This window comes from Metopolophium dirhodum, chromosome 6, assembly GCF_019925205.1.
Source record: "Metopolophium dirhodum isolate CAU chromosome 6, ASM1992520v1, whole genome shotgun sequence".
Classification (NCBI taxonomy): Eukaryota; Metazoa; Arthropoda; class Insecta; order Hemiptera; family Aphididae; genus Metopolophium; species Metopolophium dirhodum.
In genome coordinates, this window is record NC_083565.1 from 6228058 (window position 1) to 6241983 (window position 13926).

Genomic DNA, 13926 nt, shown 5'->3' on the forward strand with positions numbered 1-13926 from the left:
ATATTATTATGATAAAATTAATTAATTTTACTGTTATAGGCATTGGTAATACTGTAGGTACGTTAAATTAATTTTTGCCAAAAAAATTGCATTTGAAAATGTCATTGTGTGTATACAGAACTGCATTGGCGCAGTTTGGGGGGGCCTAGGGGGGCTTAGCCCCTCCTAGTTTTATTTAAGCCCCCTAAGTTTTTAAATATATTCACAATTAAATCCACCTAATAAAAAAATGATGCGGCTCTGTATTGATATTATAAATTCAGCCCCCTAAATCAATTGTCCAAATTGCGCCTATGCAGAACTGTGTACAATATTATAATCATATACACTAAAATACCGTTTCAGACAACTTGGATAGGCTAATTTCACAATTTCAAAAGCTCACGGGCGGAGACTGAGTGACTTGAAAATTCTAAAATCAAACTTGCAAATTATTGCAAATCAAAAATTGTCCTTTGGTATCGATTTGGGCTGTTTCGAACAACTTGGGTGGGCTAAGTTAATTTGGCCCACCCTTAAGTTACTCAAAACCCGGTTACTTGCAAATTCTAAAAATGTGCTTGCAAATTACTTGCAAAATATTGTTGCTGCTTCGAAGTAAGTCCTATTGGCTGGGTGGGCCAACTATTCACACACGTGAACCAAACGTACTATCTTAAATCTTAATAATGGACGGGGACGAAACGTCCGCGATTCTAATTATTAGATAGATAACATGTTTGTTCACTGATTATCGAGTTGCCTACAAAATCCCATAATGGCATTATTTTATTTTTAATTCGACTGTTTTTTTATTAGGTACCTACCTACTGACTTTAGATTTAAGAATGAATATAATATTTAAAAAATAATGGGGCTTAAATAAAACTAGGGAGGCTAAGTCCTAATAATTAATAATATAATAATAAATGTACTGTATTGCTGTTTGCTAATAGTAAAACTAATGACTAAAAATAGCAGTAGGTTGTAGGTACCTATATTATATACTCGAAAATCGTAAATATATGACAAAATATACTTATAGTAGTTAGTATTATAAGCTGACGGACCTGCTGAGGACCTGAGGTCTGCGAATCTCCTCAGCGTCGTTAATCGTATTCAATTGTTTATCATTGAATTCTAATAGATTCTCACACCTATAAGAGAAACCTACATTATGACGGTACTAGGTACTCAGTACTCATCATGAGTGTATCAACTCGAATAGGTACTCTATAGATAGGTACCTGTTCCATATGTACTGTGTAGCAGTTACCTATAATATACTGAATACTTAGTACTTGGCAGCATTTTGGTTATGGTTTTTAGTTTAAATGAATAATCATTATTAGTAATATTAATAAATCACAATACTCATAAGTGTCGATAATGATTCCGAGAATTATTTTTTACTCCAATGTAATTAGGTACCATCGCAGGCCGCAGCAAATATAACCATAATAATGAAATCAACCACTTCTCATTATAGAGTGTAAAAATGATTGTACCTATCGATATAGTTATTATATAGTTATTATAGTCCAAGCACCGCACTCTTCTACTTTCAATATTAACTATGAGTTCAAATTTCCAATATTTCTTTGAAAGGTTAGAAATATAATTATTGTTTTTCTTTAAATTAATTATCTATCTGGTATAAGATTTTATTTAATATAACTGTATACGACATACGTTATTATAACATTTTATACAACTATAGGTAGGTCCCCCCCTCACCAGTGGCGGGTCTAGGATTTTTTTATGGTGGGTCCTATTTTGATAATAATGCATTACACTACAGTGGCGTGTCCACGGAGAGGGAATATGAGGGTCATATCAAGGTTATTATAATATATTAATAAATGTACCTAAGTATTCTGAATGTCTATTTAAAATTATATATCCTCCCCTTGAAAAATCGTATATACGCTACTGATGCATTAATGTATTATCATTAACAACTTTGGGATAAAAACAAATTTAACATATTTTTTGGTACTTACTACAGTCTACAATTAATAAGTTTAGTTCTACGTTATGACTAATATCATAGTAATTTATAATAAAAAAAAAGTTCAATAATATGCTGGTTCTCCAGCCATGGGCGCACATTGGGTGTGAATTTATGGGGTGCTGGAATAATTTATGTTACACAGGTCCGTGAGGGGCTTTGCCCTCCACACCCGCCTAAGTCCTAATACTATAATAAACTGCATTACATTAGTTTTAAACTTGTATACAATAATATGTAAATAGCAATGAATCAAATAGTCTGTATGATTGTTGAGAAGACGCTAGGTACACCCACATGACGTGTTGTCTCCGTATAACAAATGTAAAACATAGGAAAAACTGTTTTGCACGGGTATAAGAACCACTCAGGCTGTACTCTTAAGCTAAACAACCAAATTTTCACATAATGAATTTTCACATTCTAAAAATGAGAACATTTAATGTGCAACATTTTTTTTCGCGTGCCACTCATGTAGTCATGTGTATAAATTGTGGTTCAAGCATGTACTACTAATGACTAAAAATAGAACTACCTATTCAAAATGTCAATACATTTTACAAATAAATTATTAAAAAATAACAATTTTAACTTAAGGAACATAATAAATAATATAAATAATACATTTAATAACTACCTATTTATACAAGGCATAAAATAATATTAAATTTCTACGATACACCGCATTAGTAAAAATATTAATTTATTAATTTCCCGTGCTCCACCACACAGCCTTTTTTGTACCAGAGTTTGAGAACCGCTGCTTTAGATTATATACAATATTATACCTACAGGCTACAATATTGTGTGGGTATGATCTAAGAAGTAAGAGTATAAGACTTCCACTAGGTACCAAGTATACCGACCGTCACCTATCACGAAATGTAACTAATCAAAAATATTTCGACGCAATTACAAATTTCACAATATTGTCAATTGTCATACTATTAATTATTATCTATTACTATAATGATCCAACAACAAAAATAATGGTTAATACTAAATTTGATTATATTATTCAATAGGTATTCATGTTTATAAAGAATTGTTTATTAGTTGTTATCCTACAGTTACTTAACTAGCTACTAACTAAATACAGATTATACATTTATAATATTATACGTTATTATAAAAAATATTGCATATCTACCTATTTATTTTTGATATTTTTAAATTACTGTAAAACATGCGCATGTATGCATTATGATGAACTTTCGTCCTTCATGAACCTTCAACCTTGGATAACATTTTCAATCCTTAGGAATTAATATTGAACATTTTATGATTTTTTTTATAACTATGTTCCTGCTATCTACCAAATAATTTCTAAATTTCATCATTTTGAGGAAGTTTATTCATTTCAAAGCAGCTGTAAGTATGACTTATTGTGCAGAACCTTGTATTACGTTTACAAGTTTTTTTTTTATTGATGAACAAAAATTCTATAACATAAGCCAACATACAACTAGCTACCTTAAATTTTAAATCCTAATGCTCAAAAAAAGAGAAAATATTTTAAAAATTATACTATTTCTAGAAAATACCATGTGAAAATTTCAATTTTCTACGCTTATTCCTTTTTAAATTACGACTGATAATAAAATTTATTTTATCAAAAACTTGTGTTTCTTAAATATTTTTATTTTTAGTATTAAAAATAGTAGATACTTACTTGGAATTTCGTACACTAAATCTGTAATCACCAACTATCGATACAATTCACTATACCTGAAACCAATTTCTCAATTATGTTGAAGGTTGAACATTGAATAAAATTAACTGCATTAAAGGTGACCGAAAATTAATAAAGATATAAAAAAAATAACACACATTATAGTAAATGATTAAAAGTGTAAATCCAATATATTCAGACATTTCTCTCTCCACTCGGAATCTAAAAAATATAGGTAGGTACAGTGGCAAATAATTTTAGGTGATCTACCCCTCATAATATTGTTCTACTGACCTATTAAATTTCCTATTTTTCTTCTATCAATATCCACCCACCCATATTTAAGGGAATTCGATACCGTGATTTTCTGTTTTTATCTAACACATGCGCGACATAGTATTTTAGACATGTTTTTTGCCAAACATTCCAATTGATCTATTGTAGCGATAAGAATTCTGAAAATAGATTTGAATACTTAAAATCGACTTTCCCACATATTTTATATTATCCCCCAAGTTCCTGAAAATGTCATATTAAAAAAGGGTACTTAAAAATTGTCATATTTTATTTTTTGTAGAAGTTTAAAAATCTAAAATGTGGGAGAGTTAATTTCAAATAGACTTAACGACAAATTCAAATCTGTTTTTAAAATTCTTATCACTTCATTAGATCAATTGGTATGTTTAGCAAAGAACCAGATAAACCAATTAAAGTCTTATGTCGCGCGTATGTTAGACAAAAAATGAAAATCGCGGTATCTAATCCCCTTAAGGTGTTGCATGAGCAACACTTTGACCCTATGTTACACGCCACTGCATTTGGTAATATAACCTTTATAAATATATATTATAACGGTCATTGTCTATTGCAGTTCTTGCATGTTATAGAGTAGTTTTGTAGTACTTAGTAATAATAAATGCATAATATAAATTGTAATTTATGTTCATTTACAAATTACAATTGAACATGTCAGTAATCTGTATGCCTTAATAATTTACCTAAGGGTTTTTGACTTTTTGTGTACAAAACTAATTCACTATTATAGATGTAGGTTTTTAGTTTTAATGTTGTAGAATGCAGTAATTACTAAATGAAAACAATAGGTAGGTACCTAATAACTAATAATTAGATCCCGGATTTGTATGCATTAAAAACCAACCAAATACCTATGCGCTAAAATGTTCAAATATGCATGAAAAAAATTAGCAAAAAATACATTTATTTTCTGAAAATTTAATTAAAACAATAAATTTAAAATTATTTAACGCTGCTATAAATACTTTTCTTTAAAATATCTGTGTTTTGTAGGTAATTTTAATCTATAAGAAAAAAATAGGAATCAATTAATATCAAAAATGTATCCTAAAAGAAATTTACATAAAATTACTTAGGTACCTAAATCATTTGTGTTTTGTTAGTAGTTTTAATTTATAAAAAAAAATTAGTTCCTAATTATATTTGTGAAACCGTTTATACCTATGGGCTATGAGCTATATATGATAGTATACCTATATTAATTTATATAAATATAATACATTTTTTTTCTATAAGTATTACAATATTAATTATTTAAAATATTTGTAGATAAACACCAATTTAGTACTATGCACTAGTTAATAGATAAAATAATAATATATGCAATTCAAATCGTAAAATAGGTAAAGCCTTTAAAATAAAAAAAAACATTTGGTAATAAATGTTAATATATACTAAGTAAAATACACCATGTTTCATAGTTTAAATCGTTATGTTATGAAACAAATGTTGTGCTCACTTAGTTTATCATACGATTAATCAAAATAAAAATGCAAATAAGTCCTTTTGCACCCCCCCCCTAATTGTGCCAATGCATGTGGATGGGAGGGGGGGAATTTAAACTGCTTTTGCCTTTTTTTATAATACAATTAAATATATAGTCTATATTTTTGATTTATAGTTTGGTTTTTTATTTTCAAATTTATCAATCCAACTTGTGATAGACCTTATACTACTAGACAAGCAATCCGTGTATGGAAAGCGTAACAAATGAGGGCGCTTTTTGATTACTTGATTACTCAATATGATGGTAGTATGGTAATATATATAGATATGTAGATTATTGTATTTTGTCGTCAAGACTGGCTACATCACTGCGAGATGTTGTTACGCCGCTCGCATAGACCTATAAACTAAATGAGTTTATAGGTCTATGGCCGCTCTCAATGCTGTTGTTATACACTAATACACATACACAGTTCTTGTCTAGTAGTATACCTAAGGTCTATGGTAATATGTGAAAAATGCACTTTAAATTCAAATATATAACAAAATATGCACTTTTATAGAAAAAAAGAGCTAAATATGTAAATTATGCAAAGTAAAAAAAAAGTGTGTGATTGAGTCCCCTACTTCCTCCCGCTTTAACCCCTGGTTGTATCACGGATCAATGGCCAATATGACGTACCTAGACAAGATGCTGATCGTCATTACAATCGTAATCACGACTGTATTAGACCTTATAATATGCAGTACTGTCTTGGGATTTGTTAATCGTTATCGCACACGTCCAACGTGTGGAAATTGCATGTGATTATTTTTACTCACTCACTCACTTTTTTGTTTAGTAACTTACTATAATATAATGCATTAATAGCATTAATGCCTTATGTAGCACGGCCAAAATTTTAAATATTTTTTTGGTGCTAGTCGCTAGGCTAGTGTTACAAGAAATTAGTAAGCAAAAATCAGTCACAAAAAAAAAAAATAATGTTTACCAGTAACAAAAACATATCCATGTTAAAATAGAACCTAGTTATAATTGTTAATTATATTATCATAAATAACAATGAAAGGAAAAAAGGAATAAGGAATTTTTTATAGGGGATATTTCCAATAGTATAACAAGCCACATAATATAGATTATACCTATATAAATATTCAAATTTTAATCACTGTTGTGTATAACATTTATACACTACTACACTATAGCCACCCTTTTTATTTGTAATACATGCGTCATGCATATTAATATAAAATATAGGTACACCTACATATTATGGAAATTAAGTGTCTTATTGCGTTTATTACTTACTACCTACCTAATTATAATTACGTAACAGTATTGAAAAATAATTATAACAATACATACCTACTTACGATTAGTTCAGTTATATTTTTTTTAAACTTTGTTCTCTTGTTTTGGACTATGTACTATACCAACCTATTCTTTAAATATTTTTATAATTATATGATAGATGCATACTATTTTGCATTATTATTAATAATAAGTAATAACTTATAATATATAATATTATCCGTCGTTTTCTAATTGAATAACTGTATCTGTAATCTGTATAATGTGTAGGTACCTATTTATATGTTACGTATAATAACTGTTTAACCTAGCTAGTACCTACCGTCCTACCTATTCTAATACCTATATTATATAATATTATATACTATCAATATTATATTTATATATTATATAGATATAAAAACTAATGTAGCAAAATATATTATATGTATTCTTTATTTATATAGTACCTGATGGCTATTGACTACTGCTGCCATATATTAGGATTATTTATTCGTATATATATATATATATACACTATACAAAAAATAATATTATTTTAAATTTATGGAATTTATCAATTTAATTATAATAAATAAAAATAAAGATTTTAAATAAAATTAATCATAGACAATTACAATTAATCATGTTTTTTTTTTTTAATTTTATTTATTTGAACATCAATAGACAATAATACAATATAATATTTCACACTCAAATTATTTACCATTGACATAGTCAATATATAGTTTGATGAATGTGTTTATTTAAAGTTACACATTTTAATTATATATAGATGTATATTTTACCGTACCTACGTAATCGTTGTAATCGTTGTAATCTTTAATCATTAGTTAATCATGGTTTTTTGCCCAACATGTTTGTGGCTGATGAACCTATGTATAAGCAAGAACTGTCCATCAATCTGTCACAATCCATTGATAGGTATCTATCTGTTATTCTGTTAACACAGTTTAAATTAAAAATAATTTGAGTGCAGACTGCTGAGACTGATTCAAATAAATAGGCCCTGTGCACCATATTTACTTAGAGTTCCCGTTTAACTAAAAACATAGGTAAATATTAAAAAATTTAAATTAAAAAATAAGCAATAATAAAGTTGATGGCTCACTATCAAATACAAGTTTCAACCGGAAATCACAATGTATTTTCACAATTAATTACAAATTACAATACGCACTTATAGCTGTTTTTTTTTGCAAATTCAGCAATAGTGCGTTTTTGAATGTTAATATTGTTTTGTTTGTCAGTCTAGGACATAGACGTATAATATACGTCTATGGTCTAGGATATTTTGTATTGTACTTATATTTTTATTATTTATTATTAATACGGTAGCCGGGAAGTTGAATTAATATTATAAAACTTCAAAAAAATAAATAAAATCGTTATTCTTGGTTATTTATATTTAATTTCGTCCAAATTTGAACACAAAATAACTATAAAAAAAACTGTGTTTTTATATTTTTTTTGATTACAGAATAACCTACTTACGTGGAGCCTTGTTTTAAATGTTCAATCCTTAGCTTTAAAAGTTGAATATTTTATACATTTTTAACAACAAAATAATTTTTAATTTTAAATTTGATACATTTTGTCAAAATTCAAAAAGTTTAGCAGACCAATATAATAATTATTACAAAAAAATTGAATACGTCCTAATATTGTTATAACTATAATTCTAATATAGTTATAACTATATTATTGTTATTATGTTTATCATATTTTAAATTCTTGGTGGAGCGATGAATGTATTGATTTTACAATGATGTTTATTTTTAATTTTTAGTAAAAATTAACAGTAAAAATGCTTTAAATTTCTTTAACAACATTTTTTCTGGTACCTAGAAAAGTGAATCTATATAGTATATATAGTTCGTACTTTGGCAGGTCAAAAGTAAAAAAATTCTCAATATTTTTCAAAAGCGTCTAGAAAAACAAACAAAAGATATTAATGACCAAAACCAGTTTTTGAAGAGTCATCGATTTTGTTTTTAGTGTAACTCTATAAAAAAAAAAATTAACCGAATATAGATTACATTTTCACTGAATGTGTATATTAGCAATTTCTATGCACAATGCACCATAACATTTTCGGAATATTGCGACTCATTTTTATTATATAATATATTACATTTTATTGATTATTATTTAGAGACCTAACCAAAGTTATTTAGAGCTCGCCAAAGTTATTTAATGATCAAATGACCAAAGTCATATTTCTAAGTCTCCAGCGTTAAGTTGCCCCCCCCCCCTTTAACCCAGAGACTTCAAACCTCTTTAGAAAGTTTGCTACTTATTTTATAGAATTTGCTATGGAGTTTTTAGAATTTGCATGGCTTTGGTTTTTCCAGGAAAAAATGTCTTACCTGGGGATACCAACTTTACCTAGCCTATCTTATTTCACCCACACGTTCAAAATTGGTATCGTTCGATTAGGTACTTGTTATTAGCAAGTTATCGCAACTCACAAGTCCAAAAAAAAAATTTGGTAGTCTACACTACGACCTGTGCGAATTCTTCAAGGTTGGTGGGCCTGCCCACGTTTTTTCCCACGCATTCGAAACTGGTATCAAACATTTTTATTCAATTAAGCGTTTTTAAAATTAAGAATATTTTTATTAATTTAGGTTTCTTATTCAATTAAGAATTTTTTTTTAGTAATTTACGCTTTTTATTAAATTTGGTATTTGTATAGGTACATCTGTGAAGTTAGGTCCCCGACTTTACCAAATCCACTCCAAACCCCAAAAAAATATCTTGCAACTTATTGCAACACGCTTTTCGAAAGTTACAACTCCAAACTTTAACAGCTTTGAACATTTTTGTTATCTATTGTTATCTATGATTTAATAAAAATATAATATTACAAAAAAAAAATTAATAGATCTAGAAAAAAAGTTAAATACAAAATTCCAAATCTAATAAAAAGCCTAAATTAATGAAAATAGTCTATAATAAAGCATATTTGAATAAAAGTGTTGGATACAAGTTTCGAATGCGTGGGCTGGCCATCCGAATTTGATGAGTTGGAATGTAGTGTGGAATGCAAATTTTTTATGGACCAGCATATCTATTTTTATTATAATATTAATTATGAATATTGAATAACTTGTTTGTTTATATTATTGTGATTGTGTCCAACACACGATACTAAAAATTAATACCATTTAGGTATAGATCTCCGCTAAGGCTAGCTTAGGATCAACGAGCCCCAAGGCAAATAAAAATTCACGGTGCCTAAGATTTATTTAGTTTGGACTCGAAAGCTGTTCCTCCACTATTTACGTCCATAAAGTATTTAAACCACTTGAATCCATAAAAACGTCGGCGTGAACAGTCCCAAAATTTCTATTTTTAACTTTTCTCCTAAACTATGATAGCTAGAAAGTTGGTTGATAATTTATTAAAAAAGAATCATCAAGTAGATACTAAATGTGGAATAAAATTTTTTTTATTTTTTATTATTTAATTTTTTACAGATAAAAAAAGAGTTATTTTTCGCTAGATTTTCATTTAGCGAGATAGATTTCCGAAACTAGAGAACGGATTTCCAATCGTTAATTTGCTACAAAGCTGTAAAGCTAAAAACCATCAAAAACCGCCCAATTTTTTTTAATGTTCTGTAGTGAATTAACTATTAACGATAAAGTTCTGAAAATTTTCACTGCAGTTCTCCTAACCAATGTGAATCTAACAAGACCTCAAACAACGAAATCCGCTCTCTGGTTTCGGAGATCTATCTCATTCAATGAAAATAAAAATGATTTTTTGTGGTGCTGTTCACACCGACATTTTTCTGGATTCAAATTGTTATACCGCTTGGGTGTGATATCAGTTAATAAATTTCTAAAAATTAAAAATCAAGAAACTTTACATGCCGTTCCCTGGCTTGGCAAGCGTTTTTTTTATAAAGGTTTAAAGTTAGAACTTTGACAAAAAACGTTCAAATCACGAAAATTTGCAAATTGTTTTGTGTTTAGAAGTTCTTAGAATGTTTTATTATAGTAAGTTTATGGTTATTATAGTAAGTTTTTCTAAATAACACAAAAAAAAAAATTACCGAAAATACCTATTATTTTTATGAGCGTTTGAAATCCTAACTTTTACGTCAATGGATTGTTTTTGTCGCGTAGAATAACGATTTATCATCGAACTATTATCTTATTTTGTTGTAATTCCAAAACGAATAAGTGAAATTATACTTGAAATTTTCACCAAATGTTTATATTAGCTTCTTCTTTCATTTTTGAAGTTTCTAAATATTACGACTCAGTTTGAGGCTTGGAGCTATTTAGGTTTTAGGCTATTCAAGTTTTTGTTTTAAAAATATCGATAAAAAAATTTTCGGCAGGTTCATAAAATTTGAAATTTGAATAGTAGGTACTTCATACGTTTTAATATTGCAATTTAAAAATACTTAGGGCCGTTCTTACAATGTCCAGTAAAGCGTCGGTTAACGGTTTAACGCTAACCGACATATAACAGATTTTAATACCGGCAGAATTCGGCCGGTTAAGGGTTGGTTAAATTTTACCAGACATTGTAAGAATGGTCCTTAAGAATTTAAGATACGTGTGAACAATTTTGTTTTATCATAATTTAATGTCGACAAAATCCGTAAAAATCACGGTATTTTTTAAATAATTTTGTAGGTGAAAATCTATGAAATGTTCTATTTTTTATGGCTAAGGATTGAAATTTTAAAATAAGTTTTCCTATAACTGGCCCATACTGTAACCAAAAAATAGTAATAAATTACTTTAATAAAATATTAAAAATGTAGGTACCACTGAGTACTGACTAGTTACTAGTTACTAATATAGGTTGAAAGATCGGCTTCGCTCAGAATCGTTTTTCGTATTCAATTTAACATATAATTATCTATTACAGTGATCCACTCGACACCTACTGGCTACAGGTGTACAGCAGAGCGAGAGCGGTACACACTCATTGTCTATCAATTTTTCTTTTGACTCCCCAAAGTACTTATACTATTAACTCAATTTGCTTCCAGAAGGCAGAAACCACCCTAAAAGTTGAAAACCGAAGTGTTTTTACTGCCCCAAAAGTTGATGGGTGATGATTGCTACGAAAAAATCACATGACAAACGTAGCACGCTACTCGATATTTTCCAGTTCGAAGAAAATGTATGAATCATAAATATGTATTAATATGAGACCATTAATTGTAAATCAATAAATTTTAATAAATTTTATGTCATTTATTATGTGTACAACATTAAAACATTTTTCATTAATATTGTGCAGTAATCACTAATTAATAATATTTATGAGCAATAATTGCAATTAGCATTTAGCAATCATCAGATTTATGTCTTACCCCTAAATATATTAGTGCATATTATGTACATTTATTTTATATAACAGGATGATTCTTTTTTAAATCTATGTTGCAGACTGCAGTATGAACTACATAAATATATTAAGTTATATGATACTTACCATTAATTTTCCCACCAGAAAGACGGTTTGCCAGCCTAGGATATTTTATAGTATATTTATATTATTATTATTAATACGGTAGCCGGTTAAGTTGAATTATTATTATTTGTTTATTATCATATATGGAAAATTATTAATATATTTTTTAAAAATTGGAAACTGAAAATGATTTTTTGTCACGCCTCTGCGTTCATTGATGGCGCCATCACGGCTAAGGTAATTCAGGCTAGGATCTATGTAACAACCAGACTATTCTTCGAAAACAATATTTCATGAAAGAAACGATTTGGATTTATTTATTTTAAGCGTTATGCATGGAGGTTATAATATGAATATAAGATATGACCAAAAGTTTATGTTTTGTAAGGACCGTGGCATAGATTTCAGTATAAATAATAATTATTATGTTAAAATAAAACAAGAATAAAAAAAATGTAATCAAGGCAAAGGTAATGCATTATGTGGGGATCTATGCAACAACCAAATTATTATACGAAAACAATTTCATGAAAGAAAAATGTTTACGCGTCATGCAAGCAAGGAGGTTATAATATGAATATAAGATGTAACCAAAAGTTTATGTTTTATGAGGACCGTAGTATTTTTTATTTTAAATTGTAGTGTACTAGTGTCTGTTTATTCAGAAAATACGCGTGATATCTGAACTCAGTACTCTTGGGGATTTCCATTTTACCGCCCGGTACTTTTGAGGAATTCCAATTTACCGCTCGGTACTTTTAGGGATTTCCACTTTACCGCCCGCTGGACGGAAAAACATCGGTTTCCAATGCTTCAACCGTCATCGAAAACTAACCTTTCGGTGCAGGCGTGACAAAAAATAGTATGTGTGTCTCGTGCGGGAAGTGAGCAATTTCAGTCTTGGGCGAAATGCGGCCCTCATGAAATATACTATTGTCAAAACCCGATTTTTCTTAAAAATTCCTGTTTTTCTTTAATTTTTTTTGGTTTTGGTCATCTTGCTTTTGAAAACTACTAAGAATTTTTACCTCCTCAATTCACCAACTAAATACACTTTCCCATCAAACAATACTGAAGTTGAAAATCGAAGCATTTTTACTGCCCCAAAAGGCAATAAGACACAAAAAAAAAACCACACATTGTAAAATCAATACATTCATTACTATATAGAATACTATTATAGAATTAATAATATAATTTACAACAATTATTAATAAAACTGAAATGTTTAAATAAATAAATTAGATTTTTTTTTTAAACTTTAATTTTATGAGCAGTTATTTTCAAATTTAAAAATAATAATTAAATATTTACTTGAATTTTATTTTTTTTATATACTTATTAGTTTTTATTTGACTCTGTTAGGTGATGAATCATTAATGGAAATTGGCAAAATAATAAATAGTTGGTATTTCACTATTTTAGTATCTGTCTATTGACATTAAAATTTAAAATGTTGGTTATCTGCACTCGCCACTCTCCAGTATTTCTAACATGACTGCAGTAGCCAGTAGTTAATAGTTATAATCAGTATTCACTATTCAGTACTCGATAGTATCATCAGTCATTCAGTCATCACTGATGACACAGCAAACAGAAATACAGAATTATACTAATATATAATAGTCTGGCATACAAGTTCACAACTACTATAACTGAACTTCAATTACTGAAGTCTCAAATGCATTAACAATCTATTGTTTATCATCTCGATGCTATGAATATGATGCAAGGTTTATAGATTAT